This window comes from Globicephala melas, chromosome 3 (genome assembly GCF_963455315.2).
Source record: "Globicephala melas chromosome 3, mGloMel1.2, whole genome shotgun sequence".
Taxonomy (NCBI): Eukaryota; Metazoa; Chordata; class Mammalia; order Artiodactyla; family Delphinidae; genus Globicephala; species Globicephala melas.
The window spans coordinates 63,575,408-63,594,634 of record NC_083316.1 but is presented as its reverse complement, the minus strand read 5'-3'; the positions used below and the strand labels follow the sequence as shown (position 1 = coordinate 63,594,634).

The 19,227-nt window shown below is 41.6% G+C and overlaps 1 protein-coding gene across 1 annotated transcript in view; it reads right to left on the bottom strand.

Moving 5' to 3' along the window:
* Window positions 1-2,912, bottom strand: part of MSH3 (mutS homolog 3) — a 211,435-nt gene extending 208,523 nt beyond the window's left edge. Inside the window, exon 1 of the mRNA XM_070045159.1 lies at window positions 2,886-2,912. The gene's annotated coding sequence lies outside the window, so the exon portion shown is untranslated. The remainder of the gene's footprint in view (window positions 1-2,885) is intronic.
* Between the last annotated feature and the right edge of the window lie 16,315 nt (window positions 2,913-19,227).

Below are 19,227 nucleotides of genomic sequence, written 5' to 3'. Positions count from 1 at the left end.
TTTCCCACCCCCACCAACAGCATTTTATTTTATTATGAACTCTTTCAAGCACACAGAAAAGTTGAGAGAAGTTACCCATCACCTGGATTCTATCATTGTTAACACTTTGCTGTCTCTGCTTTATCACATTTTTTGCCAAACATCCATCTATACATCTTATATTTTGATGCATCTCAAAAGTAAATTGTAGGTATCAGTCTGCTTCATTCATAGATTCTTCAGCTTGTATATCATTAACTATATTTCAATATTTGTTACTCTATTTTGGCAAAATTTACATAGCAAAATGCAGATCTTAAGTGGAGCATTCTACAAGTTTTAACAAAAGCATATGACTGTGACACAAACCTCTGTCCATCACCCCAGAAAATTCCCTCATGTCCCTTCCTAGTCAATCCCCATCCCCCAGAGGCAACCACTATTCTGGGCTTTTTTTCTCATAGATTAGTTCTTCCTGTTCCTGAACTTCACAGTATGTACTCTTTTGGTCTGGCTTATTTCACTCAGCAAAATTTATTTGAGATTCACCCACGTTGTTGCATGTATCACTGGTTTGTTCCTTTTCATTACTGAATACCTTCCATTGTATGGCTGTACCACAGTCTGTTCATTCTCCTGTTGATGGACATGAGGGCTTTTTTTGGTGGGGGTGCTGTGTTGGGTCTTCGTTGCTGTGTGCGGGCTTTCTCTAGTCGTGGCGGGCGGGGTTGCTCTTCATTGCAGTGCATGGGCTTCTCATTGTGGTGGCTTCTCTTGTTGTGGAGCACAGGCTCTAAGTGGGCAGGCTTCAGTAGTTGTGGCACACGGGCTCTAGAATGCAGGCTCAGTAATTGTGCACAGGCTTAGTTGCTCCACGGCATGTGGGATCTTCCTGGCCCAGGGATCAAACACGTGTCTCCTGCATTGGCGGGTGTATTCTTAACCACTGCGCCACCAGGGAAGTCCCCATGAGGGCTCTTTTAAGGTGGGATTTGAGCCTGGTATTGAAAGGTCTAGAGAGGTGATTAGTGACAGGCAGAAGGCAGAGGTATGCTCCAGGCAGAGGGAAAGCCATGAAGAAACCTCATCTCCAGATGTTGGGCTGCACCCTGCAGGCCCACAAGCCTTGTAGTTACCCAGCCTCAAGACTGAAGAAAGAGACAGAGACATCACCAGTTTATTGGATAGGAGGATCTTACATATCTGAAGCAAAGTCCTACAGTGACATCCCACCCTGTGCAGCAGAGGGCAGGCAGGACCTGGCAGCAGCCTTTCAGTACTCCGGGGAGAAGGAGGCTACCACTTATAGGGGGCATTGACGTCAGGTGGCCTCATCAGTTACCCAGTTACTAATCAAGCCCTATAATTAAGAAGACTGGATAGTCATGTGAGTGAAGCGGGGAGTGGTTGAGCAGGGGATATACAGAGAGCAAGAGAACAACCATCTCAAATGGCCTGACCGTAAACCAGATTCCAGAAGCCGGGACAAGGCCTTACCAAGGAAGGTAGGTGTGATAGGCCCTGCCTCCACCAAGTGCCAAGTGCCTACTCCACCTTCACTGTGCCTCTCAATCTGTTCTTTTTCAAAACCATATCTAATTCAGGTCTTTATTTTCTCTCACTTAGACAGTTGGAGGAACCTAAATTGGTGGTTTTTCCATATCTGCTCTCCTTCCCCAACATTCTCTCATAAACATGGCCACCAAGACCAGCTTTCTGAACTGCACCTCTGATTATGTTGCTGTCTCACCTCGTTAAAGCTCACCCAGCTAAGAACAAATACCACCTTGGCCCCTAGGGTCCTCTGCCGAAGGCATTGATCAACCTCTCCAAACTTATCTACCATTTCCACTCCCCACATGTTATACACAAACCACACTCAGCTCCTCACAAATCCCCAAACAGACCCAAGCTTTGCCACACACATGTCCTTCCTGTGCAGTTCTCTCTGCCTATAATTCCTCCCTCCCCGCATCCTCCAGTCTAAGCCATACCTGATCCTCAGAGCCCTGCCCAAATCCAAAATGTTACCTCTTTCATGAAGATTTCCATCTCACCATTCTCTGAATCACCCAGCACTACCTGTCTGTTACAGCCCTTAAATGCGGTTTGCCTCACAGCAATATGTTATTCTCATCTCTCCTTCATCAACTAGGAATGTTTTCAGCTGCAAGTACCAGAAAACCCAACTGGCAGTGGCTTAAACAAATTGGGATTTGCTGACTCAGAACAATTTGGTTTCTTGCTCAAGGTTGCAGAATGGCTTATACTGCTTCAGAAACAAAGTCCGTGGTCACAGCAGGAAGAGAGAAAGGGAGCAATGTCAGGCACATTGCTTTCATCAGGAAAACAAAACTTGTCCCAAATCCTCCTAGCACTAGAGCCTAATTCTAATTCATGCACATCAGAATTTAGGATCGCTGGTTTAAAACTAATCTTGATCTATCACCTGGGGCTGGTATATTGCCCCCACCCCAACAAAATCAGAGGTCTCTTGTCAATTAAGACAGGAAGATGGATATGAGACTACAATTAACAGTGTTTTTGCTACATCAACTCTGCCTGACAGCTGTTTCAAGACAGAAATTACATCTTATTCACCTCTGTCTGCCCTCAAGATGTCAAAAATATTGGTTTTTGACATCTCGAAAATATTGGTTGATTGACTGATCGATCAATCGATAGACAGATGGATGAACAGAATGCCATGCACTGGGGAGGACTATACACTGGGGAGGACCATGCCTGGGGAGGAATTCAACTGCATGGAGGATAGCACAGATCATCACAATGCCAGCCACCAGGAACAGAACTCCAAACGCTTCTGCCCACAGCATCTTAAGTATCGGAGTTGCCAAGGAAAACACAATACAGTCAAGCACTGGACGGAACAACACTTTACTCACATAGAGAAGAAAGAGAGCAAAAGCAGCTCCAGTAGTGTACGTGGTTCCCCATGGCAAGCAGGTCCGCCTGGCAGCCAATGCAGGGCAAATGGCATACTGGCACCCCTCTTGTGCTGTCCTAGAAGGACCCCGACCTCTACTCCGTGGAGTCTGAAATACTGAATGCCGAGAGTGTGCCTGAGGTCATTGATGCAGATACCTAAGCGGAACAAAGGAGCCCACATTGAGCCTGAGATAGGGAAGGTGGTAAACCCAGCACAGGCTGCGTGGCTCTTTATTTCTTGGTAAGGAAGTGTTCTAGGCCCAAGGCCCATATTTATATGCCTAAGCAGGGGTCAAAATATGTGCCTTACAGCAGTTTGGGTTGAAAGGCACATACGAGACTGCCTTTCCCAACACTTAGATAGATAGATAACAAAATGGGTTAAATAAAATTTTGTATATCATCTTTGAAACCTCATAGCCTATATAACATTGATTCTTTAGGGAAATGGGCTTCAAGTTTTAAACAATCAATTTACAAATGAGTTATTTGCAATAATAATAATAATAATAATAGCAACAACAACAAGACAATCAACACACAGCTCTTTTAATGAAGTGTTCTTTAGTTGGTTTTATTCTGTAAGAACAGAGTAGAGAAAACCATGCTAATTTCTCTCTTATTCACTGTGTGTCTGGTGGCCGTGTGTGAAAACCTAGGAAGGCAAAACACCTAGAGAGGAACGAATTGGCTGCCCCCAGCCCCTAGCCACCTTGCATCTACTTTCCTCCCTGGTTACCAGTGCCTCCACTCTCCACAGCTGATAAAAAATTTCCAGGCCATGAAGGCTTAACACACCAGCACAGCGCTTGGAGGGTGGAGGGAATGGCAATCTAGAATTGAAGAGTCATATTTAATTTCTATCATATATTCAATCTCACTTATCATATATTCAATCTCATTTAAATAAATTCTATGTGGCATCCGCATTTGGGGCTGATTTGGCATTTCATTATATCAGCCACATTGCCATAAATGACATTCCCAATCAATAGATTAAAATAAACTTGTGGGCTTTCCCTGCAGTACATTAAAGGTGACAGCAATGCTCTTCACTCACTGTGTTGATTAAGAATTCACCGCTTTAGCAGATAAACCCCTAATCACAGTGCTTTAACACAATGGAAGTTTATTTCTTGCCCAGATGAAGTCCAACACAGGTGTTTCTGATCAGCAGGCAGCTCTCCAGGTGGTGATTCAGGGATCAAGGTCATTCCATCCTGTGGCTTCTATCTTCAACTAGGGATTTCCAAGATTGTTGCCAAAAAGGAAAGAGCATGGAGGGTCACATGTGGGAGGTCTGATGGGGAGGGCAGGCTGCAAAGTGGCACACAGGACTTTCCCTCACATTCCACTGACCAAAACTTTGTCATATAACCACACCCAACTGCAGGGAGGCTGTAGTCTAGCTGTGGAGCAGGAGATAAGGAAACAGATTTGGTGAACAGCTAGGTAGAAAGGAAAAGAGAAAGATACCAGGATTATAACTGGACCTCTGCTTCTCCATTTTTCTATTTTTGCATCTTTGTTCTGGGGTTAAGAGATTTGGGTGAATAGTATGGAAATGCCTCTTGCTTCTAGTAAGGGTCCATGAAAATATTAGGCTAGAAGGAGTTAATGCTAATTGTTCTTTAATGGTTGTGAGAAATATAAGCAGAGTTCAGGTCTTCTTAGGAAAGAGCTCCATATTTTAGGAAAGTGACTCATTCATAGGCAGAGACTAGATCTCTCTTGTAAAGAATGGAAAGAGTAATACCAGTCTTTGCACATGGAAATAACTTTGTCATTTAGAGCCTTTTTTTAACATTACAGATTGGGCTTGTAATTTAGTTCCATATTACCTATATTCTCATTGCCTGTGTCATTATATTTGGTAAAAAGTGTTCTTCTGTTGTGGAATATATTCTTGTTTGGCTCTTCCCTCTAGACTAGGAAGCCTGTCCTTCCCCAACAGGCCATTAGTAGCACAGACTTCTCCACATTCTGTCCTCAAAACTTACTCCTGGAAGGAGTAAGATTTCAGGTTGAGTGGAAATCGGGTCTGAACTCTGTGGGTCTCATTCAGTGAATGCTCCCTGCTGGTCCTCTCACTCCCTAGAGTTCTCTTGTGTGTATCTCCAGGCAGCCTGACATCCAAACATCTTTCTCACTTCCCTCAGATAGGACTTTGTAGCATCTGAATTGAAATTAAGAATGTTATCACTTCATTTAGTACAAACTCAGAGGGGCAAGAAGAAAGTTCATCCAGATTGAATGGTTCTGAATTTCCATCTTAAAAACTCCAGCTATTACTCAGGTACACAAATGTGATTGAATTGGTCTGAGTTTTCCATAGAATGTGAAATATATATGTCAATTCATGTATATATATATATATATATATAAGTATATATATATAGAGAGAGAGAGAGAGAGAGAAATTTATTTTAAGTAATTGACTCATGTAATTGTGAGCACTGACAAGCCTGAAGTCTGCAGAGCAGGCCAGCAGGCTGGAAATCCAGCCAGGAGTTGACGTTGCAATCTTGAGACAAAATTTCTTCTCAAAAAACCCTGCTTTTGATGAAAACTGTAATTCAAAAAGATACATGCTCCCCAATATTCATAGCAACACTATTTACATATAGCCAAGACATCGAAGCAACCTAAGTGTCCATCAACAGATAAATGGATAAAGAAGATGTGGTACATATATACAATGCAATATTACTCAGCCATAAAAAAGAATGAAATGAGCTTCCCTGGTGGCACACTGGATAAGAATCTGCCTGCCAATGCAGGGTACACGGGTGCGATCCCTGGTCCAGGAATATCCCACATGCCGTGGAGCAATTAAGCCCATGTGCCACAACTACTGAGTCTGCGCTCTAGAGCCCGCGAGCCACAACTACTGAAGCCCATGTGCCACAACTACTGAAGACTGCGTGCCTAGAGCCCATGCTCTGCAACAAGAGAAGCCACTGCAATGAGAAGCCTGCGTACTGCAACAATGAGCAGCCCCCACTCACCGCAACTAGAGAAAGCCCGCGTGCAACAATGAAGAACCAACATAGCCAAAAGTAAAAAAACAAATAAAAAGTAAATTAAATTAAAGAAACAAAAAAGCAAAAAAAAAAGGAATGAAATAATTCCATTTGCATCAACATGGATGGACTTAGAGATTATCACATTAAGTGAAGTAAGTCAGGCAGAGAAAGACAAATATCATATATCACTTATACGTGGAATCTTAAAAAAATGATACAAATGAACTTATTTACATAACAGAAACAGACTCACAGACATAGAAAACAAACTTATTGTTACCAAAGGGGAAAGGACTGGGGGGGATAAATTAGGAGTTTGGGATTAACAGACACACTACTATATATAAAATAGATAAACATCAAGGACCTACTGTGCAGCACAGGGAACTGTATTCAATAGCTTGTAATAACCAAGATGGAAAAGAATCTGAAAAAGAATATGTATATATCTGAATCACTTTGCTTTACACCTGAAAAAACATTGTAAATCAACTATGTTTCAATTTTAAAATATTATCAGGGCAGGAAAAACAACAACCTGCTTTTGCTCTAAAACCTCTGACTGATTAGATCCGGCCCACCCATGTTGTTAACGGTCATCTCCGTTACTTAAGGTCTACTGATTGTGGGTGTTAACTATATCTACAAAACACCTTTATGGCAATACCTAGATTCATGTTTGATTAACTTACCAAGTACTACAGCCTGGCCAAGTTAACCCAGAAAACTTACCATCAAAGTAATCAAAAATGTGATTGTGCCATATGCCTCCTTGCAGTTATTTCCTTTTCACTTCAGGAAGCTTTTTGAAATAAAGGCAACAGTCTCTTAAACACTAATGTCACACTTCTTGGTCTATCAGGATGATTTTTCTTAAAGAGTTTGTGGTTCGGTCTAAATGGAATGTCAACCAGATTGGAGGTTTTTGATTTATGATTGGGTCTTAATTGTCACCTCCTCCATAGTTCAGTGATGCTTCAAGCTTAGATTAAAAATAAAAAGTGAACTCGAACTTTTCAGATTGTCTCCCCTTGCCCCTGAAAATCCAGCTCCAACACAACATCTCACTCTTGCTTTTTATCAGCGCCTCCAAGTATCTGTAGCTTCAAAAAACATTGCTTTGGAAAATCAAATCTGAAAACATTCAAAGGGCTGGCCTTCAGCTCTGCGAACTTTTGACAATAATGTACATTGAATGAAGTTTGTCAAAATCTGTTTCTTTTCATAGCCTGTGGCTTGTGAGTGATTTCTGGGAAATGTTGATTATGAAATAAGCTCTCTTCAGTCGGTTTCAAAAGACGATCCCCAGGTAGGTAATCGTCAAGTAGAGGCATCTTTTCAGAGAAACGCAGGGGTGAGCAAACCCCTCTGGGCCTGTGTTGTCACTGCCCAGAGTCGTGAACCTGCCCATTCAGCCCTTGAAAAGTGGCACTGAGCACCCGCCAGGAGCCGTGGAGCCTGCTCCCCCATAGGCAGGTGCGTGGGGGTGCTTCAGCGTTTTGTACTGTAACCTTTCAACACAAATTCTAAAGCCGGGGAAGAGGGCAGGAAAACAACCAGGATTCAATACGAGCCAGCTGTCAGATCCATCCTTGAGTCACTCTGTTAAGTGGAACCAGTAATTGTCTCGTTGGAGACCTGCAGAAATAGCTCATCGGAGAGAACGATCTGTACCTGGAATATATTCATTAGCTTGTGTGTCAAAAGGCCACACGTGGATAGAAACCATAATCTTGGTATTTCTTTGCACTCTGCAGCCTTGAGACTTCAAGGGCAGAAGCCCACGTGCCCTGGTGGTCACCTATCAACCTTTCCTACCTGCCTGCCTGGCAAGCCGGGTAGCAGGTGAAAGTGGTGGGAGGGGGCAGCTGGAAACCCAGGGATTTAGGTCCAAAGAGAGCAGAGAAGATGGATGCATTGTACAAATAAGCACTCCGTTAAAGGCCTGTTTCTGGTTTCTTGGGACCCTCCTACTGGTCTACCTTATATATATATATATATATATATTTTTTGGCTGCGTTGGGTCTTTGTTGCTGCGCACAGGCTTTCTCTAGTTGTGGTGAGTGGGGCTACTCTTCGTTGCGGTGCATGGGCTTCTCATTGCGGTGGCTTCTCTTGTTGCAGAGCACAGGCTCTAGGCACGTGGGCTTCAGTAGTTGTGGCACACGGTCTCAGTAGTTGTGGCTCACAGGCTCTAGAGCACAGGCTCAACAGTTGTGGCACATGGGCTTAGTTACTCTGCTGCACGTGGGATCTTCCCGGACCAGGGCTCGAACCTGTGTCTCCTGCATTGGCAGGCGGATTCTTAACCATTGCACCACCAGGGAAGTCCTGCTGGTCTAGCTTAAATTGAGAGGGGATTTGGTGCTCCTCACGGGCTGTTTCCTCCCATTCATACTCAGTTACAGCTCTTTTCATTTTCATTAAATACATTTAATATGCACCATTTTTGCATGGCCCTCTGCTAAAATCTGCACAAAGGCAACATCCCTAGCCCTGAAATTGTGAAAAGAGCACTGGACTCAGGGAAAGAAGGCCTGGGTTTCAATCTGGAATGTTCATTAAAAACCTTAGTTACAAGGAACAGATCCTCACTGGAATCACCTCATGTGATTGGGTGGGACAGGGTATTGACTGTAAAGATACACACAAATTGACATGGGAAGGTGTAGTGGGATAACTGAGGACATGGAAAGGAGACGTGACCCATGAGCCCACCCCCCCCAGCAAACTGGGGGCTGGCGAATAAGCCAGAACTGCAAACAGTCCTGATTGCTTTGAGCCCCCCCGGCAAACCGGGGGCATGCGAATAAGCCAGAGTTGTGAACAGTTCTGAATGCTTCGAGCGCCCCCCCCCCCCCCGGCAAACCGGGGGCCTGCAAAAGAAGCATTGAGTGCTTTGGGCACTGATCCATGAGATGTCCTCAGTATAATCAGAGTGGTGGGAACGCAAGGAGATGTCCTTGTGCTACTTCAGTACAATCAAAATAATGGTGGGAACTTTGTGCTGTTCTTGCGCTCAAGGACGAAGCACGGCAGGTGCTCACGAAAGCCAATTATTGCTTGTATAATTAATAAAAACATAGGTTGCTGCTTTGGCACTTCTGAAATGTTAAGAAAACAAGTCTTAAAGTGTAAACCTAGATAATGCTTTAATAAAAGTTACCACAGCAAGACAGACGGCGCTGTTTTGCCTGAGCGAGCGGCAGCCCTCTACTGCTGTGCTTCGGCACAATTCATCTCGTGTGATGAGCTTACTTTCGGCCCTGTCCTAAGAAACTACAACAGGAAGGTGAAGGCCATCTGGAAGCTGAAGCAGGGTAGGGAAGGGGGTGGGGGGATGGAGCTGTGCTGGTTGTCAGTTGTGGTTTCTTTCCTGCTGTCTGATTTCCTCTGTGTGCCCCTTGTAACTCCAGCCTACCATCCCCAAAGGCTTGTTTTGGGATCCCACTACTAACTCCTCAATTTCCACATTTCTTAATTCAAATTCCCAAGCAATAATATGATTATTCCAGCTTTTAAAGTCAGGCCTCACAATAGCCCAGTAAGGATTGGCCGCTTTGGGACAAGGGCCCTCCCCTGGTCAATCGGCTGCCTTGAGCAGCCCACTTCCTTCCTTCTCTAAAGAGATGTGGCGGGCCAGGCATTCCGAGGCTTGGCTTGTCCAACACACTTAAGCAGGTTATTTAACCTCTCCCAGACCACCGTTCCTCAACTGTATTAGGATGTTAGCACCTGCGCAGCCAACAGAGTTATCACTCGTGCATTCAAAATCACGTATTAATGCAAAACAAAACTACAATGAGGTACCACCTCACACCAGGCAGAATGGCCATCATTAAGAAGTCTACAGGGCTTCCCTGGTGGCACAGTGGTTAAGAGTCCACCTGCCAATGCAGGGAACACGGGTTCGGTCCCTGGTCTGGGACGATCCCACATGCTGTGAAGCAACTAAGCCCGTGCACCACAACTACTGAGCCTGCGCACCTAGAGCCTGTGCTCCGCAACAAGAGAAGTCACTGCAATGAGAAGCCAGCGCACCGCAACGAAGAGCAGCCGTCGCTCGTGGCAACTAGAGAAAGCCCGCGTGCAGCAACGAAGACCCAATGCAGCCAAAAATAAATAAATAAAATAAATAAAAATTTTTTTAAAAGTCTACAAATAATAAATGCTGGAAAGGATGTGCAGAACCCTCCTACACTGTTGGTGGGAATGTAGATTGGTGCAGCCATTATGGAAAACAGTAGGGAGGTTCCTCAAAAAACTAAAAGTATAGTTGCCATATGATCCAGCAATCCCACTCTTGGGCATATATCCAGACAAAGCTATAATTAGAAAAGATACATGCACCCATATGTTCATAACAGCACTATTTATAGCCAAGACATGGAAAATACCTAAATGTCCATAGACAGATGAATGGATAAAGAAGATGTGGTATACATATTACAGTGGAATATTACTCAGCCATAAAAAAGAATGAAATAATGCCATTTGCAGCAACATGGATGGACCATGGGCCTAGAGACGGACCTAGAGATTACCATGCTAAGCAAAGTAAGTCAGAAAGAGAAAGACAAATAACATATGATATCACTTATATGTGGAATCTAAAATACAATACAAATCAACATATCTGTGAAACAAAAACAGACTCACAGATATAGCAAACAGACTTGTGGTTGCCAAGGGGGAGGTGAGGTAGGGGAGGGAAGGAATGGGAGTTTGGGATTAGCAGAGGCATACTATCATATACAGGATGGATAAACAAGGTCCTACTGTATAGCACAGGGAACTATATTCAACATCCTGTGACAGGAACTTCCCTGGTGGTCCAGTGGCTAAGACTCCATGCTCCCAATGCAGGGGGCCCGGGTTCAATCCCTAGTGGGGGAACTAGATCCCACACGCCACAACTAAGAGTTCGCATGCTACAACTAAAGATCCCACATGCTGCAACTAAAGATCCTGAATGCCACGACAAAGATCCCGTGTGCCGCAACTAAGACCCGGCACAGCCAAATAAATAAATAAATATTTAAAATATATATCCTGTGACAAATCATAATGGAAAGGAATATGAAAAAGAATATATATATTTACATATATTTGCATATATGTATAACTGAATCACTTTGCTGTACAGAAGAAATTAACACAAAATTGTAAATCAACTATACTTCAATAAAATTAAAAGAAAAAAAAAAGCATTTACTGAGCTTCTATATAAAGCACTTTGATTGAGTGCTTTCCAGGCATTGTGCTTAGCAATGGGGTTACAAGAGTGAATAAAACTGACGTATATCTGCCCTCATGGAGTTGACCATCCAGGATCAAACAAGATCATATCTGTGAAAGCAGCCCCAACCGTCCCACCTACAGCCCCACTGCAGACTTAGTGTTAAGATGCCTTCCTTCAGTCTTTTTCATAAGCATGTACTGTAAGTCATAGCAGCACTAGGAATCCAAAGATAAATAAGACATGGTTTCTGCTCTCAAGGAACTCACAGTCTATTTGAGAAACAAACATGCAAGAAAACAGTGATGGTGCCGAAGCACAAGTTAGCAGGTAGCAGATGAGGTAGGGAAAAAGGAGCCTCAGCTTGGCTGAGTAAGTCAGAGGAGGCTTCTCAGAGAAGGTGACACCTGAGCTGAGATATAAAGGACGAGGAGACATTTGTCAGATGTTCAAGCAGTGGAGGGGGGTAGGGTGAGGAAGGACTATGGACATTCCAAGCAAAGAAAATAACATGCAAAGCACAGTGGTTGTAGAGATTATGGGGAGTTCCAAAAACAGAAACACTCTAGGATTGCTGGAACCTGAAATTTAAGAAATATGGCCCAACATGAAGCCAGAAGAGTAGCAAAGGCAAGATAATCATGTAGAATTTTGGATGCCTTGCTAAGTTGTTTGAGTTTTATCCCATGCCCTTCGGGGAGTCATGAAAGAATTTAGATTAGTGGATCAATTTCGGTCATTAATCGGAGTCATTTCAGATTTACTTTTTACAATGAGCAAGCTGGGGGACAGAGCAAGAGCAGACTGGAGAGGGGCAAGAACAGAGGCAGAGATGTGGTAAAGACACAGAGACAGTAGTCTCAAGGAGAGACAACGAGGGCCTGATCTGATGAGGGAAGAGTGGGTAGGAGAGGACGTAAGCATCTCCAGAGTTTTAGAAGGTAGAATTTGCAGAACATGGTGATCGTTTTGAAAGTAGGGAAGAGAAGGGATGAGAAGATGACTCCCAGGGTTCTAGCTTGAGGGTCTAGGGAGGAGAGGAGTGCTGAGCTCCAGAGAAGGAGTTCAGAAAGGAAGCAAGCAGGGAGACGCTACCTCCATTGGGACAGATGGAGTTTGAGGTGCCTCCGGAACATGAAGAGATGTTGAGGGGCTCTGCAGCTGGATGTGCCAGCCTGTTGCTCATCATAGGAGGCTGCGGTGGAGGTCTAGATGTGGAGACATCAAAATGTGAAAGCATCTGAGACGATGGGTCCAGAGAAGGTAGAGTGTGAGAGGGACGGTCCATGGTAGGGACCTTGGGCAGACACCTGTCTGCAGGAGTGAGGGAGACTCATTAATTGGAAGAAAACCCCACCGTCCCTAAGACTAGCTGCTCACTCCCATCCTGCCACTCAGGAGTATGCTCTGGACAGAGACAGAACAAATCATTATTCTCTGACAAAGATTAGAGGTGTTTGCCTTAACTAAGAATTTGATCTGGACCAACATACGGATAAGCTGTAGTTTCAAAGTTTAGGCCGTGTGTGTGTGTGTGTGTGTGTGTGTGTGTGTGTGTGTTTACGTAGCATTCGGGGTAGATGTTCTCTGAAAGGCTCAGTAATGTGCTGTTTTTCTTATGCTCCCTGAGTCTCTAGCCCAGTCCAGAACTCCTAGTGTTCTGCCTGGTAATATACTTGGCTATCCCCATTGTGAACACAACAAACTGTCCTGGCAAACATGTTCTAGAGAAGGATTTAAGATGGGGGTGGGGGGAACATGTATTTATAGATTAGCTGAAAGGAAAGATGTCAGTGAAGCCGAGAATGAAAGTAGACAAAAGTGAGAGAGGGAAGTGATGGAGAGGGAGGACGGCCCTGAGAGCTTCAGAACAGAGGTGAGGGGGCTGGTCCTGAAGAGCAGGTGGCAAGGAGGAAGGAGTCAGGAGGGGGGCCCAGCTCGCAGGGTAAGTGAAGGAAAGGAAGTCATATGTGTAACTGAAGATAGTTCATATGCAGAGCTTAAATCCCTGTGAATATGGAGAGATGGAGCAAGCCTCTCTGAGAAGAGAGAGCACATGCTTAGGCCACGTGGGCTCCAGAACAGGCAGCAATGTGACATGGAGCTGACGAGGGTCATAGATACATAAAGAACAAGCCAGCCTATATTTGCAGTGGTGTATGCAGCATCTGTCAAGGTCATGTATAGTTGGGGATGAAAGTAGACATCTCATATATTCCAGTTTTTCAGTAGAAAAGGATGCAGGGAAAGTCATCATTTCTCCTTTAATAAACCCAGAATAAATCATAGAGAATACTAAAAGAAAACACATGGATTGGTTGAGCTTTGGGCAATCACGTACCTTTTTAAAAAAAGTTTCAGTCTCCATAATATATTAAAAGTACTGAAGAATAAAGAAGAAAAGGAGCAAAGGGCTGATAGCAAAATGGCAAAAGATAAGAACAGAAAGGTCACAGAAAAAAAACAAATGGACCTTATGTATGTGAAAAGCTGCTCACATCACCAAAAATAAGAAAAATGCCAATTAAAATTGCACCATAAAACTGAAAGACTTGACAGCATACTCTGGTACAACTCCCATGGAGGGAAACTTGGCAGAGTCAAGTACACAGCACTACATATGTAGTCTTTCACCAAAAAACTTAATCTGAATTGAATCAAGCCTCCAGACCCAAATTCTAATTTATTAGAATGCAGAGGATAAAGGAACAAGTCAAAATGCACCATCATAAAACCAGAGTGTTGAATATTTTTTAAGAAAACTAGATTGGACTCTGAAAAATGTCAATGCCGTAAACTAGAAATAACCCAAATACCCATCAACAGTGGCATGGATAAATGTTGGTACAATCCTATATTGTAATGCTATACAGCAAGAATGAATGAACTTCAACTGCACACAAGAGAATAGATAAATTTCACAAATATAATGATGAGTAAAAGAAACAGAAACAGAAGAATCATTACGCTACAGTTCAGTTTATATAAAGTTCATAAACAGGCAAAACTAATCTATCGTGTTTTAAGTCAGGATCCTGGTTACACTGAGGGGGATAGTGATGGGAAGAGATCAGGGCTGTTCAGTTTGTGAAAATTCAGTCATAAACTGCTGTGTATTTTTCTTTCTTTTAAAACTTTTTTTAAAAAATTGTGGTGTACACATACAGTGAAGGGCATAAAGTAATAATCTTAATACATACTGTTAGATGGATTTTTTACAATTATATGCAACTTGTAACCACCACCCACATCAAGATATAGAACATTTTCAACACCCCAGAAAGTTCCGTGTTGCCCATTTCCCATCTAAAAATCACACACACACACACACACACTATTCTGACTCCTATCATATTGGATTAGTTTTTCATGTGCTGAACTTCATCCGACTTCTGTGTCTGATCTATTTTTGCTCAGCATAACACCTGTGAAGTTCATCCTGACTGCTGCATGTGTCAAGTTTTTTTTAAGTTGTATAATAGTCCATTGTCTGAATATAGCACGTTATGTTTCTTGATTCTCCTGTTGGTGGATATTTGAGTTGTTTCTAGTGTTGAATTATGAATAATTCCTGTACATATCTTTGGTGGACACAGGCACTCATTTCTCTTTGGTTATAAATCTAAGAGTGGACTTGCCAAGTCATCGAGTGGACCTATGTTTAGCTTTAGTAGATACTACCAAACAATTTCAGAAGTAGTTGTACCAGCCTTACTCTTACCTGCAATATATGACATATTTGAGATATTCTAATATTTCCATAACCTCTTCAACTCTTGGATTTGTCATCTTTTTAATTTTAGCTATTTTGATGAGTGGATAATCGTATCTCACTGTGGTTTTAATTTGCATTTCTCTTATGACTAATGATGTCTAACACCTTTACATATGTTTATTAGTCACTTGGATATCTTTTTTGTAAGGTACTTGTTAATGCTTTTGTCCATTTTTCTAAAGCTTGGGTTTTGTTTTGTTTGGTTATTTGTACTTGTTCTGTATATTCTGAAACTCAGAAAGTTGTCAAATACAAGCACTGAAGCTGTCTTCTCAGCTGTGGCTTTCTTTTTGCTTTCTTTATTGTGTCTTCTGATGAACAGTCTTTATTTTAATGAGGTCCAATTTATCAGGTTTTCTTTTTCTTTTAAGGTTAATGCTTTTGTTTACTATTTTAGATATATTTATCTTCCTAAGGACAGAAAGACTTTTTTCTTTGTTTTCTTTTAGAAACTTTATTGTTTCACTTGACACATCTCGGTCTATGATCCACCTTAAATTACTTTTTGTACGTTGTGTGAGGTAGGGGTCAATTTTATTTTATTTTCTATATAAATACCCCATTGCTCCAAGGCCATCTATTAAAAAGGTAATACTTTCCCCCACATGACTGCAGTAGTGCTTTTATCATATATCAAGGGACAATATGTGTTTGCATACATTTCTGGACTCCCTGTTTTATGCCATTGATCTATTTGTCTTTCCTTAAGCTAATATCATACTATCTTGATTATTCTTCCTTTAATGAAAGTCTTGAAATCTTATAGTACACATCCTCCAAATTTGTTTCGTATTCAAATTACCTTGACTATTCTAGGTGCTTTGCAGTATCACATAAATTTTAGAATCACCTTGTCAATTTCCACTTTAAGTGGAATTATTATGAATCTAAAGATTAACTATGTAGATTTAACATCTTCCATTTATTTAGGTCTTTAATTCTCTCATCAACATTTTATACTTCTTAGTGTAGAGGAGAGGTCTTTTACATTTTTTGTTAGGTTTGCTTATGGGAATTTGGTGTTTTTTGATTGTGTTATAATTAAATTTTTTACATTCATTTTCATTTTTTGTTGCTAGTATATAGAAATGATTTTTTAATATAAATTTATTTTATTTATTTATTTTTGGCTGCATTGGGTCTTCATTGTGCACGTGGGCTTTCTCTAGTTGTGGTGAGCAAGGGCTATTCTTCATTGCAATGCACAGGCTTCTCACTGCAGTGGCTTCTCTTGTTAAGGAGCATGGGCTCTAGGTGCTCGGGCTCAGTAGTTGTGGCTCATGGGCTCTAGAGCGCAGGCTCAGTAGTTGTGGTGCACCAGCTTAGTTGCTCCGCAGCATGTGGGATCTTCCTGGACCAGGGATCAAACCTGTGTCCCCTGCCTTGGCAGGCGGATTCTTAGCCACTGCACCACCAGGAAGGTCCCTAGAAATTATTTTTGAATAATGACTTTATATCAAGAGACCTTGATGAATTTCTTTATTCTAATAGTTTATAGATTATTTGGGATTTTCTTTGTATATATTCATATCATCTGTAAGTAAAGATAGTTTTCTTTCTTCCTTTCCAAACTTTACACCTATTTATTTATTTTTCTAGCTTATAATGCAGGCTACAACTTCCAATGATTTTTGTACTTTTCTATATGTACAGTATAATTCAAAAAATTTTTAATTTAGTGGCATAACTGAGCTAGACTAACAGAGACTAAAATGACATAACCAAATGTAATGCATGAAAACGTATTGAATCTTGGTTTTAAAATATTTACAAAAGACCTGTTTTACAATTGGCAAATCTGAACGTGATCTGAATATTAAATGATTAAATGAAATTATTGTTAATTTTTTGAAAACAGCTTGATAATAGTGTTGTAGTTATGTAAAAATGTACTACTCTGAGGAGATAAATGTTTATTTAGAGAGTAATGTTAATCATGACAAGTACTTTTAAACAGTTCAACAAAAATGTATGCATGTGTATGTGTTTGTATGTATATATGTATAGAGAGAGAGACAGGGAGAAAGCAGATGTGGCAAAATGTTAACAATTCTTGAATCTAAATAGAGAATTGTGGTGCACAGTTGGAGTGGCTCCCATGATCCCCACCTCCTGGAGTTTATGCTCTTTTGTGATGCCTTGTCCTTGACTGTGAGCAGGACCTGTGACTTGCTTGTAGACAATAAAATATGGCAAAGATGTAGAGTGCACATATTTATGTGCACATGATTATGTGATTAAGTTACATAAGACTCCAGTTTCTGTCTTAGTGGAGTCTCTCTCTCCCTTGCTAGCTTTGAGGAAGCAATTGGCCATGTTGGGAGCCCCACATGGCAAGGAACTGTGGTAGCCTCTAGGATCTGAAGATGCCTTCCAGCTGACAGCCAGAAAGAAACTGAACTCCTCAAAGAACTGAATTCTGCCAACAACCTGAGTGAGCTTAGAAGCAGATCCTTCCCCAGTTGAGCCTCAGATGAGACCACAGCCCTGGTCACCACCTTGTGCAGCCTTGAGTGATGCTAAGAACAGGACCCAGCTAAGCCATGCTAAGATCCTGAATCACAAAAACTGTGAGATAACAGATATGTGTTGTTTTAAGGTGTTAAATTTGTGATGATATTTTTGTGTAGTAATAGAAAACTAACACAGGTGTGATGGTTAATTATGTCAACTTAACTGGGCCATAGGGTCCCCAGATATTTGGTCATACTTTATTCTGGATATTTCTGTGAGGGCGTTTTTGGGTGAGATTAACATTTAAATAGGTATACCTAGTAAAGCAGACTGTTCTCCCTAATGTGGGTGGGCCTCATCCAATCAGCTGAAGGCCTGAATAGAACAGAAAAGCTGACCTTTCCCCAAGTAAGAGAATTCTTTCTGCCTGACTGTCTTTGAACTGGGACATTACCTTTTTTTCCCTCTTATTCTCAACCTCTCTCCTTTCCTTTTTTTCTCAGTGAATCTACTTTATTTAATATGATATTTTTTTAAAATTTATTTTATTGAAGTATAGTTGATTTACAATATTGTGTTAATTTCTACTGTGCAGCAAAATGATTCAGTTATACATATATATACATTCTTTTTCATATTCTTTTACATTATGGTTTATCACAGGATATTGAGTATAGTTCCCTGTGATATACAATAGGACCTTGCTGTTTATCCATTCCATATAGCTTGTATCTGCTAATTCCAAACTCCCAATCCATCCTTCTACCACCCTACCCCGCTTAGCAGCCACAAGTCTGTTCTCTATGTCTGTGAGTCTGTTTGTATTTTGTAGATAAGTTCATTTGTGTCATATTTTAGATTCCACATAATATGAGATTTTTAAACACACAATAGCCACTGTAGTTAAACATAAATAATAAATCTACTCTTTTTTGTGGAGATTTATCCTCTATAAACATTATACCGAGAAAGTTTGGCCTTAGCCTTTGTTCTGCAAATGTTTCAGAATTTTTTTCTACTGCCACATTACAAGATAAATGTCAGTCTAACTGAAGGCTTTTCTGTAAAACTCAACAGCTTCACAGATGGCCTCTAATCCACACTCATAAAAGACAAGGCTACATTTTTTTGGTTGAAAATAATTTCAAAAGCTCTTCTTAAGTTCCCACCAGAACATAATGCTACTTTTGATGCTGCATGAGGTCAGTTAAATAAACTCAGGCAGTGTTCTCCAGGAGTTATCAAACAAACTGAGAAAATTACATAAAAATTATGGTTTTACCTAGGATTAATATAAACAATTTTCCCAGAAACCTCAATAATTACATATGGCCAAATCACTGCTTTGCCCCAGGTTGCTTCCTCTGATGTGACTTGATGAATAATCCTTCACAGAAAGTGATCAAGGTTAGATGAAGGCAAACAATGGAGATATGCCTCAAATTCATTTTCTTAAAAGCACACCTTAAAGAAACCTCTAACCATTGAGAGCATATTTTTAAGGAGGTCCGTCACATAGTAAAGCAGTTTCCGGCTTGGGCTACACATTAGAATCACCTGGGGATCTTAACAAAACACTGGTGCTATGGGCCTTCCCTGGTGGTCCAGTGGCTAACACTCCGTGCTCCCAATGCAGGAGGCCTGGGTTCGATCCCTGGTTGGGGAACTAGATCCCATATGCATGCCCCAACATGAGTCCTCATGCCACAACTAAGAAGTCTGCACACCGCAACAAAGATCCCTTATGCCACAACTAAGACCCAGCACAGCCAAAACAAGTAGATGATAGATAGATAGATAGATAG